General features: G+C 43.1%; 1 non-coding gene across 1 annotated transcript; it reads left to right on the top strand.

The window, feature by feature from the left end:
* The first annotated feature begins 274 nt into the window (after positions 1 to 274).
* On the top strand, positions 275 to 465 carry LOC144696832 (U2 spliceosomal RNA). The gene has a single exon (XR_013580247.1). It is a non-coding gene; the product is annotated as a U2 spliceosomal RNA (small nuclear RNA).
* The last annotated feature ends 19,305 nt before the right edge of the window (positions 466 to 19,770 follow it).

Consider the following 19,770-nt stretch of genomic DNA (forward strand, 5'->3'; position numbering starts at 1 on the left):
TTGCTAGAGCTAAGGAATAAGAAGGGTGAAATTACATTGCTCAGTGTAATATATAGACCTCCAGCTAGTTGGAAGGATATAAAGGAACAAATCTGCAAGGAAATTACAGAGAGGTGTAAAATCACAGAGCAGTTATAATGGGGGTCTTTAATTACCCGTATATAGACTGGGATAGTGATAGTGTAAGGGGTAGTGAGGGCCAAGCATTCCTAGATTGTGTTCAAGAGAATTTCCTGCAGCAATATGTGTCCAGTCCAACAAGAAAGGAGGCACATTCACTTCTCCGCCTTTTGGCTAAGATCAAGTGTAGCATCTGTTCTCATCAGTTTAACATCTGATACGTCCCCTACCTGGGGACCAAATATTAAATTGATTTTTGGGACAAGGAGATGGAACAGGGGCTTGCCCATTTCACTCCACGCATCAACCTGGTATTGCAGTGTCTCCAGGAATTGTGCAGTTTCCCCTCCACAGAGTGAAAGGGAAATAGAAAAGAAAGGAGGCACTGCTAGACCTGGTTTTTCGGAATGAGGTGGGCCAAATAGACCAAGTGACAGTGGGGGAATATTTAGGGGTCAGTGATCATTGTATCATAAGGTTTAGGATGACAGTGGGAAATGACATTGGTCAATCCACAGTAAGAATAATCAACTGGCAGAGAGCAGACTTCAATGGGGCAAGAACGGAGCTGGGTGGATAGGCTGGATCCAAAGGTTGGTGGGAAAGATAATAGCTGAGCAATGGGCTACCTGCAAAGAGGAGATGGTTTGGGCATAGTCAAGGTATGTTCCCTCAAAAGGGAAGGGTAGGACAAACAAATCCAGAGTTCCCTGGATGACAAAGAAGATAGAAATTAAGTTAAAGGAGAAAAAGTATACTTATGGCAGGTGTCAGGTAGCAAACATAATTGGGAACCGAGCTGAATACAGAAGGTTCATAAGGGATGTGAAAAAGTAAATATGAGAAGCAAAGAGGGATTACGAAAAATACTGGCAGCTAACATAAAAGGAAATCCCAAAGTATTCTAAAAGCACATCAATACTAAAAGGTTATTAAAAGGAGGGTCGATTAGGGACCAAAAAGGGGATTTACACATAGAGACAAGAGGCATGGCTGAGGTGTTAAATGAGTACTTTGCATCCGTCTTTACCTATGAGGCAGATGCTGCCCAGGCCATGGTGACCGGGGAGGAAACTCAGTCACTAGAAGGGTTTAAAATTGATAAGGAAGAAGTATTGGATAAGCTGTCAGTACTTAAAGTTGATAAGGCACCAGGACCGGATGAGATGCATCCAAGAATATTGAAGGAAGTGAGAATGGAAATTGCAGAGGTACAGGCAATAATCTTTCAATGTTCCCTGAATTTGGGGGATATGCTGTAGGACTCGAGAATTGCAAACATTATGCCCTTGTTCAAAAAATTTTGTAAAGATCTGCCCTGCGATTACAGACCATTCAATTTTAATTTCGGTAGTGGGGAATTCATTTTAACTTCGGTAATGGGGAAACTTCTAGAAACAATTATTCAGGATAGAAGTAATAGTCACATGGAAAAATGTGGATTGATTCAGAAGAGTCAGCATGGATTTGTTAAAGAAAATCATGTCTAACTAACTTGCTGGAGTTTTTTGAAGACGTAACAGAGATGGTTGATGAGGGCAAGGCCATTGATATGGTGTATATGGACTTCTCAAAGGTGTTCGATACAATGCCACACAACAGACTTGTGAGGAAAGTTATAGGTCACAGAATAAAAGGGACAGTAGCAATGTGGATACAAAATTAGCTGAGGGATAGGAAACAGGGAGTAATGGTTATTGGATATTTCTCGGGCTGGAAGAAGGCGTGTAGTGGAGTTCCCCGGGGGTCGGTATTGGGACACCTGCTTTTCCTGATATATTTAAATGATCTAGATCTTGGTGTGCAGGGGACAATTTCAAAGTTTGCAGACGACACAAAACTTGACAGAATTGTGAACTGTGAGGAGGACAGTGTAGAACTTCAAAAGGATATTGACACATTGGTGGAATGGGTGGATAGGTGGCAAATGAAGTTCAATGCAGAGAAGTGTGAGGTGAATCACTTTGGTACAAAGAATATGGAGGGACAGTATAAAATAAAGGATACTATTCTAGAGGGTGTGCAGAAGCAGAGAGACCTGAGTGTATGTGTACATAAGTCTTTAAAGGTGGCAGGACAGGTAGAGAGAGCTGTTTCTAAGCATGCAGTATTCTAGGCTTCATTAAAAGGGGCGTAGAGTACAAGAGCAGGGAGGTTCCAGTTCAAAATCCTGGAACTCCCTTCCTAACAGCACTGTGGGTGTACCTACACCACATGGACTGCAGCGGTTCAAGATGGCATGTCACCACCACCTTCTCAAGGGCAACTAGGAATGGCCAATAAATTCTGGCCCAGCCAGCAAAGTCCACATCCCATGAATTTACATAAGACACTGGTTAGATCTCACCTGGAGTATTGTGTACATTTCTGGGCACCACTCTATAGGAAGGATGTGAATGCATTGGAGAGAGTGCAGAAGAGGTTTACAAGGATGGTTCCAGGGATGAGACACTTCAGTTAAGAGGAAAGATTGGAGAAGTTGGGACCGGTTTTTCTTGGAGAGGAGAAGGCTAAGAGGAGACTTGGTAGAAGTTGTCAAAATCATGAGGGGTTTGGACAGAGTAGATCGGGAAAAACTGTTCCCACTCATAAATGGATTGAGAACCAGAGGGCACAGTTTTAAAGTTTTTTGCAAAAGAAGAAAATGCGAGGTGAGATAAAACTTTTTCACACAGCGGGTAGTTAGGGTTGGGAATGCACTGCCTGAAGGTGTGGGGGAGGCAGATTCAATTAAGGCATTCAAGAGGGCATTGGATGATTATTTAAATAGAAACAATGTGCAGGGTTACAGGGAAAAGGCAGGATATTGGCACTAAGTTAAAATGCTCAGGGAGCCGGTGCAGACATGATGGGCTGAATGGCCTCCTTCTACATCGTAACAATTCTGTAATTCTGTCCACCATCTACAAAGTACAAGTCGGGAGTAAGATGGAATACTTCCCCACTTGACTGGATGAGTGCAGCTACCACAACACTCAAGAGGCTTGACATTGTCCAGGACAAAGCAGTCCATTTGATTAGCATCATATCCACAAACATCCACTTCCTCCACCACCAATGCACAGTAGCAGCAGTATGTACCATCTACAAGATGCACTGCAGGAATTCACCAAGGTTCCTTAGGCAGTACCTTCCAAACCCACTACCACTACCATCTAGAAGGACAAGGGCAGCAGATAGTTGGGGATACCACCTGGAAGTTCCCCTCCAAGTCACTCACCATCCTGACTTGGAAATATACCACTGTTCCTTCACTGTTGCTAGGTCAAAATCCTGGAACTCCCTTCCTAACAGCACTGTGGGTGTACCTACACCACATGGACTGCAGTGGTTCAAGAAAGCAGCTCACCATCACCTTCTCAAGGGCAACTAGGGATGGTCAATAAATCCTGGCCCAGCCAGCAAAGTCCGCATCCCATGAATTAATTATAAAAAAGAGAGCACCTAACCATTGCCCCTTGACATTCAATGGCTTTCGTGAATCCTCCACTACCAACATCCTGGGGCTTACCATTGACCAGAAGCTGAACTGAGTTAGCCATATAAATACTGTGACTACGAGAGCAGGTCAGGTGCTAGGAATCCTGCAGTGAATAACTCACCTTCTGATTCGCCAAAACCTGTTCACCATCTACAAGGCACAAGTCAGGAGTGTGATGGAATACTCTCCACATGCCTGAATGAGAACATCTCCAACAACACTCAAGAAGCTTGACACCATCCAGGATGAAGCAGCCCGCTTGATTGGCACGCCATCCACAAACATTCACTCCCTCCACCATCGACTTATGGCACAACTGATGGCAAATGTTGAGTTGTTCAAATTCCAAAGGGGATCTTGAAACAACTGCAATGACTTGTTATGTAATTATATAAATTTCAAGATGCGTGCCTTGAATTCAGTAGTAATAAGACTACCAAGTCTTACAGGTTTTTACAAAGCTAGATTAAACATTTATTAATAAGAGAAATGATTTTAAACACATACCTAGATCTACAAAATACTACTATGATAACTTTTAAATCCCCTACTTAATCTGATGCCCAGTTACATTTTCGTTAAGGCAACAGTAAGATACGTAGATTTTAAAAGACCAGACAAGGTGACACACAATACCCTGAACCAGTTGAATTCAAAGTGAGTTTTCTTAACTTCAATTATTTGAAAACAGCAGCCTAAGGCATAGATGCTGAAGGCTTTTCACGCTTGTTAGATCTTAAAAATGCCTACACTTACACACAGTCTTCACTCCTTTATACATATTTTTCCCTTTGAATGCAAATTCCCATTGTTTCACTATGTCTTTGGACTTTATCTTTCTGATAATAAAAATCTCTCATAGCATGAAGTTTTACCAGTAATCTTTGGGAAAAATAAACACACTGGGCAGAATTTCACCCATGTCGGCAGGCTCGGCGGGGGGCGGTCGGGAAGCCAAACGCCAACTGCAGCCCTTGATCGGGGCCAGACTGCGATTTCCTGCTGGCGGGCCAGTTAAGGCCTGCCCAGTGTGAAATGCAAACAGCAGCGCTCAGCACTGCCTGTGTGAGCAGGGGGAGGAAGGCAAGCGCAACCTTTGTGCATGCACCCGAGTGTGCGCTTCATAATCTCCCTGAGGCATAGAGCTGCCTCAGGGAGATGGAGAGTTATATAAAAAAGTTAAAAAAATAAAAATGTAATGAAACATGTCCCCTCATGTGACTCTTGTCATATGAGCAGGGACATATTATTAATTAAGTTTTAAAATTTGTATTTGCTTTAGGAAACTTCATCCTGCCCGTGGATGAGGTTTCCTAAAAAATACAAAGGCCATTTGGCCTTTTCAGCTGCCCGCCAAACAGGCAGCAAAAAATTCAACTTAATTGATCATTTAATCGCCTTAACAGGCCTTTTAATTGTTGGCGGGCGTGCTGCCAACTCCAGCGTGTACCCGGCAAATAAAATATCGCGCGACTGTGCGTTGAAATCAGGACGCTCGCTTGACATCAACATGCGTCGTTTTACACTCAATCAGGTTGGGCGCGTGCCTGCCCGCCGAACTAAAAATTTTGCCCACTGTTTCTAAACTTCACCTGGCGAGGTGACACATTTCACCCCTCCTTTGAAAACAATCTAGCCTGGTTTATTTAAAAATGCAAATCTCCTCTTATACCTTACATTCTAAAAGTCCCCCATGTTTACCATGTTTACATCAAAGCCTACAGATCAGCTGCTTTTAGTTCAATTAAGTCACACACACACATGCACACACACAGATGCATACAGACATAGATACCACTATTTTACAATAAATTCCAATAACATTATGAGAATTATTATATCTTCCTGACACACGATACACAGTGGCAGCAGTGTGTATCATCTACAGGGTGCACCGCATGAACTCACCCAGCCTCCTTAGACAGCACCTTCCAAACCCATGACTGCTACCATCTAGAAGGACAAGGACAGCAGACACGTGGGAACATCACCACCTGGAGATTCCCTTCCAAGCCACTCACCATCCTGACTTGGAAATATATCGTTATCCCTTCATTATCGCTGAGTCAAAATCCTGGAACCCCCTCCCCAACAGCACTGTGGGACTGCAATGGTTCAAGAAGGCAGCTCACCACCACCTTCTCAAGAGCAATTAGGGATGGGCAATGAATGCTGGCCTAGCCAGCAATACCCACATCCCATGAATCAATTTAAAAAAAATACCCTGAAGTTACTGTTAATTCAGAGGGATAATGATAGGGAACACCATCAACGCCCCATGTGAAGTCCAGTCCTTGGTCTTGAGCAAATGGAGGCCATTAGTTTTTCCAAAGGCAGATTGAGTTATCATCAGCTGGAGGGAACCAGCACGTCATTTTGTACCCTGAGTTATTCCACGATGGAACAACATAGCAGAGTATGATGCAACTCACTTGGTTCAATTAATTTCATTTCCATTTGCTGGTGTTGCAAAAATGAAGGCCATCCGCACCTCGGTGCACTTGAAGGATTCTTAGTCAATGTAAAGAAAGATTGGTTTATTGTGCTATCTTTCCTGGAGATGGTACAGAGGATTTTTTTTTCTCTCTTCCTTGCAAGTGATCTCCTGCTTTACAGACTTTCTGGTGTTTTGTGTTGCTTTTGAAGACATAAGGCAAACTACAGATGCTGGAAATCTGAAACAGAAACAGAAAATGCTGGAAATGCTTATCAAGTCTGTCAGCCTCTGTGGAGAGAGAGAGAGAGGAGTGTTAGCATTTCAAATAATCAGATCAGAATCAGTTTTGCTGAGGTTTCTGTTTCCCTTTCCACACACGTTGACTACCCTGTTGAGCGCTTCCAGTATTTCATTTTTTCACTTTTATTTCAAAAAGCCCCTTTTCAAAGCTAAGCAGGTATCTAGAAAATGTGTCAACTCTAAGCTGCCCAGTGTCTCCTGAATGAGCAAACATTGCCAATGAATGGACGGTTGATTAGCAACTCTACAAATCAGCAACCCATCTCATTTTTATGCCTCTGGATTTACAGCTAAGCATGTGACTGTCTCCAGAAACTAACTCCATGCTGTGAAGTTTTGTTTAAAATACATTTTAAGACAGCTCATGCCAAGCTCCTGTGCTGTGCATTCTATTTATATGTCTGCTGTATGTGAAAAATAGTCACAGAATCCCAAATCAGCAGAGGAATATTTTGGGCTCAGCACACTGGGGCTTTCGTTTGAACTGCATTAAGATCTTTGCTAAAATTGTAGTTCAGTGTCAGACTGCTAGTAGAAGAGGGATATTATTTTGAGACTTACCTGTTCATATTGCTCAATATTTGTTGTCGCTGTTTACTATTTGCACATTGATATCTTCCCGTATTGTGTTAATTTTACTTTGTTCCCTCTCACTTTTGCAATTTCATCTTGGATCAACATGGTCCAAGACAATTATGAGATATTTCTAAATTCAAGGCTTTAGTATTCTGTTTTCTTGTCCAATATATTGTGCTAACCAACCGGATACTATTCCAGATGAACCAAATTGAAAACATTCATAGACTGACAACCTATCAAATCAGATCTAGAGCTCAGGGTGTTCAGAGCTTTGACACAGACGAACATGTTTAATTTTTATTCCCACTATCTCTCCGATCACTCAGTTTGTGCATATTTGTTTTGTGGTGTCCTTCTTCTCGTTTCTATTCCTGTCTCTGGTTCGAGTTCATTGTTTCACAATATAAGCCTTATGAGGCTAGTAATAAACTTGCTTTGAAGTTATTGCAGTCATTTGAATAATGAACCTTTTAACCCTTTCAGATCTACATTTGCCTTTCACAGGAGCTAAGACATTGTTGTATTCCCACGATAGTCATAATACTTGTCTTGTAAATAATATATGAATCACAAAAGTTTAGCTATCGTAATAGGGCATTGTGTAAAGCTTTATACCCTTAAAGCAATGTAACTGGTTGACATGTTGAAAATTATTCAAATTGCAACGCTCAAAACAACAGCAAAATGGACTTCTAAGTTAAATTCACACTTCCAGACTGCAAAGAGACAGGAAGCAGCTTCACCTATTTCTCTACAATCGATGGATTTACCTGATGGGAATTCCATTAACTGAAGCAGATGCTTGGGTGACCTCTTTGACTCGTACTTGTCTGTCTATGAATAAATAAAAACATTTCTTAGATTGTACTGACAATGTGTGCAAATTGAGATTTGTTTGGCACCTTGACTCATTTATAGCAGGGGTGTAGAATGTGTGTTCAGAGCCAAAAGCAATGCACATTCTGTTTGAAAATGCTTCCATTCCACTCCAACACCTTTTAAAGTCCTTAAAGGTGCATCTTTCACATTTCAAGTCAATTTTTTCCCACCCATTTTAAAGCCCCTCTCTTCTGCTTGATTCAGTTACAATGTCTTTCCTCAAAATGCCACAATTGGACCTGCCAGGCTGCAATATTTCGCAAATTTTATATCTAAGAAAAAATGGCAGGCAAAAATAAGAATCCTAAAGAACCCAGTAATATTCATACAAAGTATTCGATTGATGTTGAGTAAAGTGGAATAGATCTAGATTTTGTGCGATAGTACGAAATAGTGGTGGTGAGTTGGCAACCCAGTTTTATATCCCTCCTGATCTTTATCTCCATTTAGCTATGAGAGCGGGGAGAGATGTGAAACTGGTTGTTGCTGATTTGCTATTGTCTGTTTACATAGTTACACAAAGTTAAGGTCTACCACAGGAAGTCAAGGCCATCAGCAGCCTTTAGATCAAGCAAGGTTAGAGAGTACGGCCAAAGTGGTAGGGGAGAAACCAAGAAAATCACATTAGCGGGAGGGAGGACTTGTTCCAATGACATGTGTTCAAATCCCACCATAGCAACTGCAGGGATTAAAATTCAGTTAACTACAATAAATCTGGGATAAAGTGCTAGTCTTGTTAATAATGATCATAAAATTAATGGATTGTTGTAAAACAAACATCCAATTCGCTAATGGCCCTCAGGGGAGGAACTCTGCTCCCCTTTGCCATCTGGCCTACAAAGCAACCTAGTGGCTGGAAGGACAAGGGAAGGTACCTCAGGAGACCCTGTCAGCAGAAAATGAGAACAGACCGGGTTGGAGTGGAGGGGAGAAAGTTTATTGGTCCCAAGTCGCAATTATAATGAGTTTGAAGGCACCCCAACTATCTGCAATTAGGAAGGGCCCAATTTTCATGATTTGGAGAAGGCCCCAATTTTGGCTTAATTTTTGCTTTTCTGCAGGGACCTTTGGAATTGCAGAAGGTGAGAATACTTAATTATTGACAGGCATTGATGCAACGAAGAGCAACTATTGTGTTACAGTTATAATGGTACTAATATGGAACGTGCTGATCCACCACCCGTTTTAGTACAAATCAGACTTGTAATATTTTGAAGAGCAGCGGCAAGTGTAGACCAATCACCACAACATTAATTTATGGTCGTGCAGTGGTTGTGTCACTGGACTAGTGATTCAGCTCAAAACCTTTCTTGGCAGTTTGAGAATTTGAATTCAGTTTAGAAAACAATTCTGGAAATAATAAATTAGTATCAGCGAAAGAAAAACTGTCAGATTGGCGTAAAAATCCAACTACCTCGCTAAAGTCCTTTAGAGAGAGAAACCTACTTTTGTTACCCCACTGACCTGTATGTCACACCAGCCCAGTAACAATGTGGATTCCCGACCAGCCTCTGCTTAGCAAGCCACTCAGTCGTATCAAACTGCTACCAATTATTCATCAAGAAGGTCCAGCATGTTCATGTTGCAATGCTGCCACAATGAAATGCTCATTGGTAACAGTGAGAGCAACTGTTATTAATTGGGGAAAGGTGAGGGCATGAGGGTATTATTCTTCAGGATATATAAGAACCGGTTTCCAACTGGTGGCGGGGTAAGTCGGATGCCGGAAGACTATGCTTGTGTTCTCTGGGTTTTGCCGATAAACTTATGTCACGGAAAGACGACATCCATATTCCTCCTTTACTCAGTGAATGAGCAGCGAATTAGAACACATCAGACCTTCCTAGGGCAACTAGAAGTGGACTATAAATGTCGGCCTTGTAAGCCACCCACATACTGAGAATTATTTTAAATAAATTTATTAGTGCATTTCTTTGAGTGCTTCCTGTTCACTTGTCATGTCAATGGTACTTTATTGGTTGTAAAGTGATTTGGGAGATGTCCTGAGGTCATGAAAGGTGCTATTTAAGTGCAAGTTTTTTTTTTAACAGAATGAGTGTCAGCAAGATATTTTTATACCCTGGAGAGCATCATAACTGAGCCCAATGCTGCTATTGCCTGTGCACTTTAGGGGTGATAGTAGCATAATGGTCATGCAGCTAGACCAGTAATCCAGCAGCCTTATCAATGTTCGCATGATATGTGTTCAAATCCCACCATGGCAACTAGAGGTTTTTAAATTCAACTAATTCAGAAATCTGGAATAAAATGTTGGCTTATTAATATAGATCATGAAACTAATGGATTGTTGTTAAGAAAAAACATCCCAGGGAGGAAATCTGATCCCCTCTGCAGACTGGCCTACATGTCACCTCAGACCAACAGCAAAGTGGTTGAATTTTAATTGTCCTTGAAATGGGCTAGCAAGCCATTCCGTTGTAGGGAGCTCATGACCACCTGCTCAATGGGTAATTAGGGGTGGGCAATAAGCCATATGAAGTAGTACTAATTTTAACATGATCACACATATAAGCCAGATACACCCCTGGCATTGGACCTTGTTTCCATGGAGCTGGGTAGTTACTCCTTCTGGAGCCTTCCTGTTGGTTAGCGCCAATTAAGACATGGGGCTGAATAACTTGGTGGTGGAGTGGGGGGGGTGATGGATAGCTCACTTCCCTGAGAAGCAAAGTCGGCATGGAGTTGACATACTCCATGCCGACCTGCCCCGCAACCATAAAGCACTGCGGGGTGGCTAAATGAGGCCCAAGTGGGACTTCTGCCCCTCACCGGGGAGGAAGCCCCGGCCTTAGGACCTGCCAAAATCAGTGCTGGCAGTGCCTAGAGTGTGTCACGGGCCACTGCTGGGGCTGCAGGAGCAGAAAGAAGATCAAGGCCCATCCCTGGAGCAGGTAAGTCTTGGGTCTTGGGCAGGGAGGGTGGGAGGGTTTGGGTAGGCCAGGGCGGGGGCGGGGAGGGGGGGTGGGTGGGTGGAGGTTAGGTTTAAGGCTGAAGGCGGGTAGGAAGGAAGAGCAAATCCTTCCTTCCCATCCTTTCAAGGACTTATCAAAATAACAGGCTACCCGCTCCCGTCCAGCTGCTCATGCCAAATGTTCCATGGCATGGGCAGCGTGTTATCAGGGTCAATTGGCTTGATAACAAGCCTGATTGACCTTTGATTACTTACTTGAATATGGTGGGCGGGGTGCCAATTTTGGCACCGACCCACCCCTCGTATTATGGGGTGAGCTCGGGGGGTTTGCGGGAAGGTGGTGGGCTGGGCACCCCGCAGCTTCTTCACGCTGGCCGCACATTTTTAAAGTGCAGCCGCCCCCACACCTCTCAGTGCTCCCAGCCCAGGACTGCCGCACAGAAGACATGGCCCCGAAAGGCAAGAAGACTGCAGCTCCCCGACGCAGCGGCGCATCCCCGGGATGCCTTCTGGACGCCGTTGGAGCCTGCCACTAGTGCCACTCTGGTGGCAGGAGGACCAATGTACACGAATGTACAATAGGCCGTGATGACTTTGGGTCAGCAATGCAAGAACATCGCAAGAAAATCTCAAACAACAGGGAGGGTGAGTCGGTGTGGAAATCGGTAGCCCACCCGCCATCTTGAAATGAATAATTAACAAGCTATTGAGCCTGTCAACAAATCAATTGTTTGCAATATTTCGTTGCCCGCTGCATTTTTGGGGCATCAGTCGTGAAAATGTTTGAGAGTTTTATACGGCAGCTATGACAAGGCAGCTAATTAGCCATCCAGCACTTGATTCAACAAGCTGAGACTGAGAGGGCGGGAGTGAGTGGTGCCCTCAGTTTCTGTACCTCCTCCCTCACCCCACCAAAAAATGTAAAATCCAGCCCGCTATGTAAAATACTGTTTTCTCCAGGTTTATGTCCGGGAATCCATAATATCAATTTAATTTCTTATGGCAGATTCCAAAATGTTTTACGAAAAAGACATAAAAAACATATTCATTGACTTTTTTAAATTCATTCACGGGATGTGGGCTTCGCTGGCTGGGCCAGAATTTATTGCCTGTCCCTAGATGCCCTTGAGAAAGCAGTGGTGAGCTACCTTCTTGAACCACTGCAGTCTATGTGCTGTAGGTACACCCACAGTGCTGTTAGGAAGGGGGTTCCAGGATGTTGACCCAGTGACAGTGAAGGAACAGCTGCGCGCCCGCCGACCTGTCAATGGCCAATTGAAGCCATTAACAGGGTCAATTAAGTAAATTTTCTACTCGCCAGGAGCCCCAGCAGGAAGTAGAAAAAACATGAAACCTCATCCATGGGTGGGATGAGGTTTCATGTAGGCTTTAAAAAATTTTAATAAAGGTTTTGTAAAAATTATGGACATGTCCCAACTCATCACATGAGGGGACATGTAAGGGAACTTTTTTATTTCTATTTTTAATATTTTTGAAAGTAGTGGCGATCTCCCTGAGGCTGCACTTAGCCTCAGGGAGATGAGTGCGTTCTTTTGTGCGCATGCGCAAAAGAGCGCACTCTCGATTTTAGGAATCATCCCCCGCCCGCACAGGGAGCACATAGCGCTTCTGTGCCGATGTCACGCTGGGCGGGCCTTAATTGGCCCACCCACATAAAATGGCGCTGCACCTCCGATGGGGGTGCCGATTGGAAGCGCGCCCGTATGCGCCCGTCCATCAACGTCCCCCCCCCACCCCCCAATGGGGGGAAAATTCAGCCCCATGTGACAGGGGACATGTTTAAATAAATTTTTACTTTATTTAGTGAAAAGTTTTGTAATCCATTCAATCTCCCTGGGGCAGCTCTGTGCCTCATGGAGATTGCTGCGCTCTTTCGCGCTTGCGCAAAAGTGCACAGGCCCCGAATCTCCCTCTTCCCCCCCGGCCCACACAGGTAGCACTGAGCGCTACTGGCCGCGCATTACGCTGGCTGGGCCTTAATTGGCCAGCCACGTAAAATGGCAGCGCGCAGCCGATCGTGGGCGGCGATCAGCTCCGCACCCACCCCCACCCAGCCCGCCCGCCATAGGAAAAATTCTCCCCACAGTAGTTATATGGCTCGTCCAGTTCAGTTTCTAGACTTCCTCAAAACATTGGTTAACCCAAGCATGAATATCAATTGAGACTGGGATTCAAATTATGTCTCTTCGGTGGAAGCTCAGTGCTCTGGCATTTTAAATATTTGTATGTGCTCTTTTTCACATGTGTGAAGTATCCAATCTCTATTGTTACCGAGAGGGGTTAAGAGCCGGTGAACCGAGATCAATGCCTTTTACTACACAGGAAAGCATGAACTCAACAAAATAAAAAAAACAGCACAACTTGGAAATGACTGGTTCTGGTCTGAGCTCGTCTTGTAAACCTTAAAATGGAACTCCAGGTCAGAGCAGTACCAGTCACTTCCAAGTTTTACTGGTTTTTCCTTCAGTTACCAGTAGGAACTTACCTTAAGTAATAAGTAGCTGCACAAAACACAGTGGTCTTCCGTGCTAAATCATAATACAGAATTAACTGTACAAATGTCACCAGACTGATGGGATATGTTAATGAGCTCCTGCCTGATATCAACTTAGTGGGAGAAGGCTGAATAATAACGTTGTGATGGGTGGGTAATTACACTGAGCCTTGTGTAATGGTTCAAATTCACAGCTCTCTTCACCCAGTCCTTTATTAATGCAGACCTGTTCACTGAAACCTTTTCGAATACTTGGCAGAGAAGTGACACTTTGACTTTTTGAATGCATTTTTATTTAATGGAAAATGCAATTAATATCTGATAGGGTGACAGCCAGCCTGTCCGTAAGACAAAAATTACAACAGATTATAAAAAAAAAACACATTATTTTCAGCCATTGGATGTGATAGCACTTAATATTGTTCTTAAGGGAAGAAAACCTTCTGTAAATAATAATAAAATATATATTATTGAGGGAAAAATGCAGAATATTTACACTGCATCTCGAGAATACAATCTGCATCTAATATCATTAGCACCATTTAGAGAATGTTCTACTTTGCAACAAAAGTCAGGAATCTACTTACTTTCATTGGTTGTTTGCTACCCAAAAAGGCTGCTGTCGTTTCAACACACACAGAATTTAATCCTTGTGCAGTGGTTGCTCATGCCAACTCGTTTCCTCGTTCAAATCATTCATTCGTTATTAAAGAAGGCTTGCGAAATGGTAAACCTATACAAATGATTGTTAATTCAATGAATCAAATCAAAATTTCACGAGGACCCTGAGGGATACATGGTGGTAAAAGTTGTTTGTGAAGATTGGTACAGCTAAAAATGGAGAAATAATCTCCAGAACCAATTTTTCTGCTGCTATTCGGGCAATGAAATGGAGAAGTGGGGTGAAAGAGTGCAGGCTCCAACCCAAGGTCGCCAACCCTGCAGGATTGCCCTGGAGTCTCCAGCAATTAAAGATTAAACCTCCAGACACTGCTGTGAGCAACCCATCATTAAATGGCATATTGTAAATCAACAAATGGTACTAAAAAATTATGTCTTCGCTTCATTGTCTTTGAACACCTTCCCTTATTAGTTATAACAATTTTGGAGGTAAAACAAAAGGCTGTTTGATTGGGCGAGGCAGCTGGAGACTGGGTGTCTGGAGGATACCTCTGGGAATCCATCCAACCACAGTTGACAACTCTGGCCCCTGCCCTGGCTCAAGAATGCCAAGTTTTCCAGTTTTGACCCAGTTCGTTGCCGAGGACCATCCCTGGCAAGGAAAGCAATGACTATTCACCGGGGTCTGTCAGGCTTGGTTTTAAGAGTTGGGCTTCCAGAATTGGGATCTTCAGCAGTAGCCGGAAAGTCGGAACTCCCTTCGGGGATGGTTTAAGCTATAATACAGTAACTCTCAAATGTTTTCATCACAAACCACTTGGGCAGAGCTGAAGACCCTACAGCAATCAAGCAGCCCTACCACCCTAGCTTTCGCTTATCACTGCAAAAATCTCACCAGAATTATTGGGAACTTTTCCTGGAGATTTCATCACGTGACCTCTGTCTCCAGCTACCCAGCCCCCCAGGCTCCTGCCATTGGTTGATTGAAACATCTATCCTCATGTAGCCGCCCCTTACCATCCAAATGAAAATGCAAATTGACTCCTCATCATCTGATTACATGATTCTTAACTATCAATATTTTCCCACTATGATATTTTGAGAGTTGCTCGCAGCAATGTTCTGAAAATTAATCTCAATTCCTGAAGGCTCTAGCACATTCCTGGAAGGAATGATGGGTTAACACATTATGTTGGTACGTGAGGTCAGCCTATTCATAAAATGCTGCTCCAAGCGAGTATTGTGTGACGTCCTTGGAGTTCACTGAGTTTGTAAGGACTTTGTTCCTTGAAGGATTATTTATGAGGTCCATCAATTAAAAGAGAGGCCCCGGTGCAAGTCTAGGGCCAGTCTGAAATGTTTTGTTTCTACACTCAGCATTGTCTTTTAATGGCTTTTGAGAAACTGGTGTGTTGCTCCAGGCAAGCCTAGGGCCTTGTTTAAGTATATTCTGTGCCTTTATTGAGCCTTGTGCACACTTCATACAAAGGGTCTTGTTTCCAGCCCACATTAGGGAATGAAGAGCATGGGGGACTAACATCTCTATACCTGTTAATAAGCTGGCACATGTTAGCACACAATGTTAACCGCAAAATCATGCTAATATATATAACCTCAGATTCACCTTGAATCTTGGGATGTGGGCACCACCAGTGAGGCCAGCATTTATTGCTCATCTGCATTTGCCCTTGAACTGAATGGCTTGCTAGGCCATTGCAAAAGAGACTTAAGTGTCAAACACATTACTCTCTCTCTGGAGTCGCATGTAAGCCAGGCTGGGTAAGGACGGCAGTGAGTTCTTATGATAATTTCATGATCACTATTACTGAGACTAGCTTTCAGTTCCAGATTTATTAACTGAATTTAAATTCCACCAGCTGCTGTGATGGGATTTGGCTCCAAGCCCCCAGAGCAGCAGCTCTGGATGACTAGCCCAGTGATGTTACCACTGCACCATCATCAGCCCATAGTAGTAATGGTAATGATTGAAGCTTCAAGCATTCTTCATCCATGACTAATTAACTAACTGTGGAATATATAGATTAATTATTACACTCAGTAACTCAGACACTTTCAGTTTTTTTTAATGATTCTATAACAGCTTCTGTAGGCAGACTGTATCTTTCATGACTCTGAAGCCACCTTTTCAGTCATTCACCCAGGCAGAATTTGACTCTTAAGAATTGGACCCCCTTGCAGTAATTTGGTTACCACAGTGCCTATGCACATCAAACATATAAATGGTATGCACAATTTAAAGGCGAAAGTAATTAATATATTTGTTATAATTCAATGGAAACATGAAGCAAAGAGTAACTGCACAAATACTATTGAACACAATATCACAGATAAACATGGGTAAAACATATGATGGATTCATTGCTCTTTTAAATAATTTTTCAAAGTTGTGTGCTCAGGTCCTATTCCAGAGATCTCAGCACATAGGCTGACACTCCAGTGCAGTACTGCAGGAATGCTGCACTGTTGGAAGTGTCGGCCTTTGGATGAGATGTTAAACTGAGGCCCGCTGACCTCTCACACTGCACTATGTAAAGAAGAGCAGGGCTGTTTCCCCCAGTGCTCTCGCCAGTATTTTTCCATCACTGGAAGGAAATTTCTCTGGTCAGTAGCGCATTGCTGTTTGTAGGAGATTGTTTTGTACAAATTAGCTGTTGTGTTCATTACAATGCAGCAGTGACTATACTTAAAAAGTACTTCATTGGTTTCCTGGCCACTTGAAGAAAGTAGCCGCCAAGCCGAAGACAAGGGTTAGCCTGGCCCAGAAACTGGTAAATACAAACTAGGGAGCATCAGCATCAGTACTCCGTACTGTGCACCGGTATGGAGCAGAAATAGCCACACTCAGCTTTCGATGTCCAACTGAACACTGTAACTCAGTGTATCACTGAAACCCTGAATTCGACCCCAGCACCGTGGCTACCTGTGCTGTTGCAGTTTGATCCCCTATCCATTCAGCGCAATGCTGCAGTCCTCCAAGAAATCCAGCAAACCAAAAGAAAGGAGTGTCTCCCCATCTATCGGGACCACAACGGCATCCCTCAATACTGTTTGAATTTGCACAAGCCCTTTTGGATTTTTGGACCCTCGCCTTTAACCTTTGATAATGTAACCTCACCCCTGCTGAAGCTGGGAAGGATGCCAGTAACCCACAGTGGATAAAGTTCAATTTTCAGATAACTCCAACCACTATTGACATTTTAAATAACGAACTAAACTAATCTAAGTTGAAAGAAAGCTTTTGATCTCTTGATTAGATTCTGCTGTCTGATCTTTTAATTGAAAATAGAAGCAAAGCATTTTGCAATAATCACGGTTCCTCAGGCTATTGGCCCAGACACAACCATCTTCAGCTGCTTCATCAATGACCTTTCCTCCAACATAAGGTCAGAAGTGAGGATGTTTGCTGCTTATTGCAGTGTACGGTGAGATTCACAGCTCCTCAGACTGAAGCCATCCATTCCTACATGCAGCAAGGCATTGGGCAAGCAACATTCATACCACACCAATGCCAGGCAAAAATCATCTCCAACAATAGAGAATCTAACCAACTCCCCTTGACATTCAACAGCATTACCATTACTGTCCAAGTCTCATACCATCCTTACTTGGAACTATATTGCTGTTCCTTCACTGTCACTGGGTCAAAATCTTGGAAGTCCCTGTACTGTGGGTGTACCCGCACCACATGGACTGCAGCAGTTCAAGAAGGCTACCTTCTCAAAGCCAATCAGAGATGGACAATGAATCATGGCCTTGCCCATGTCCCCTACCATCAACATCCTGGGGCTCACCATTGACTAGAAACTGGTTTTATAGACACTGGAGCTACCAGGGAAAGTCAGAGAATAGGAACTCTGTGATGAGTAACTCACCTCCTGATCCCCTAAAGCCTGTCCACCATCTAAAAGGCACAAGTCAGAGGTGTGATGGAATTTGCTCCACTTGCCTGGATGAGTTCAGCTCCAACAACCCTCAAGAAGCTCGATGCCATCCAAGACAAAGCAACCTGCTTGCTTAACCTCCACTTTAAACATTCATTCCTTCCACTACAGGTGCGTAGTTTCACCAGTGTGTACAATCTAATATTCAAGTTTAATAATAGTGTTGAGGCATTCCACATTTGAGCAAACAAAATAGTGGGGAAGGAGGTTGAAAGCTACATGGACGAGAGGTAACTTTAATGGAAATAATGAGAAAGCTTGTTGTAAAGGTTATCACAAACTAATTTCCTTATTTATCCTACATTTACATTAGCGCAGCATTGGATCAAAAGAGGAGGGAATATAACCTGATGCTAGGTCTTATCTCGACCATCAGCATCCCTACCAGTACATTCTTCTGAATAACTATTCCTAGCTATATGCTGCTTGAAATGTATCAGTTAAGTTTCATTACCAAATGGAATAAATATTAAATAATAAAATTTTTAAAAATAGTTGGGTTATCTCAGTCTATCTGATGAATCTGTAATGATCCCAACACCTCAAGTTTTAGATGCCAAAATGATGTCTACTAAAGTCAATGAAAAATCCTATGGCTGCTATAAGCCTTCTTCCCATAATAATGTATATTGTTATTGAATTACATCTTAAGGATCTGCAGATAGGCACTAAATTGCAAATAGACTTTTGAAGTGGTCAAGATTTGTCTGCCATTAATTATGTTCCCCATTGGTTTAATTCAGCTAACCCTGCATACTGAGTTGTGAATGCTTATTAATAATAGAGCAGTTTGACTAAGAGCACGATGATATTGAAACAATATTTAGATCCTACATTAAACTTAAACACAGCGTTTTTGGAAAAATTTGCAAATAAATAGATATAGAGATGTAAGCACATTGGAGGTGTGATTAAATATCAGTCACTGCTGTATTTATAATCGTAATTTCAGTCTTTAGCCAAGCTATCTATCCCCAATTATGTCTGGTATATTTCTAATTGTCTTTTAATACTTAAACCCCTGCAGCCGCACGTATCAAAATTCAAAACCCATGGGAGACATAAATCTTGTTCATGATTGAGAACCATATTCATTTCTTTAGAGTTCTGCATTTACTCTTTGCAGAAGAGGTTGACTTTTCTTCTCGTTGTTATCCAGTATATACATTCACACATACACAACTCCATTGTCCTCATACATACAGAAGGACACCTGTGAAGCACATTCAAATTGTATTTATCTCTTACCATTTGCTGATATATTTGCACCCCCTACGCTCCTATTTTCTTTTATCAAATGGGTAGAAATTGCCCCCCATCGGGGTGGTTGTGTAGGGGCGGGCGCGGATCCGCTCGGCGCCGCCGATTGAGTCCACGCCGCTATTTTATGTGTTGGCCCCGCCCAGCGTGATGCGCACCTGGAAGTGCTGTGCGCTCCCTGTACGGGCGGAGGGAGGGGGTTCCCTCTGTCGGGAGTGTGCTCTTTCGCGCACGCACGAGAAAGAGCGCAGAAATCTCCCTGAGGCCACAAAGGTACCTCAGGGAGATTGGTTGTAAGTTTTAACAGTTCAATAAAGTGTTGAAAAAATTTTAACGGCATGTCCCCTCATGTGAAACTGTCACATGAGCTGGGACGCGTGCATTAATTTCAATAAAAATTTTTGAGAAAATTTTAAATCATTCATGAAACTTCATCCCGCCCATGGATGAGGTTCCGTGAAAAACGCGAAGGCTCTTCGTCCACCCGCCAACCTTAAGGTTGGATGGGCATTTCCGTTAATTATTTTAATTGTTAGTTAAATGGCCTTAATCGGCCTTTGACAGTCCGGCGGGCGCGCAGCCGACTTGTCCCCGCGTGTCATTTCACGCCTTGGCGAAGGCTGTCCCCTATAATTCTTCCAGAGGAAAAAGCTTCTTTGCTTCTATGTCCTTTTAGAAAATGGC

Source organism: Cetorhinus maximus, chromosome 22 (genome assembly GCF_964194155.1).
Source record: "Cetorhinus maximus chromosome 22, sCetMax3.hap1.1, whole genome shotgun sequence".
Classification (NCBI taxonomy): Eukaryota; Metazoa; Chordata; class Chondrichthyes; order Lamniformes; family Cetorhinidae; genus Cetorhinus; species Cetorhinus maximus.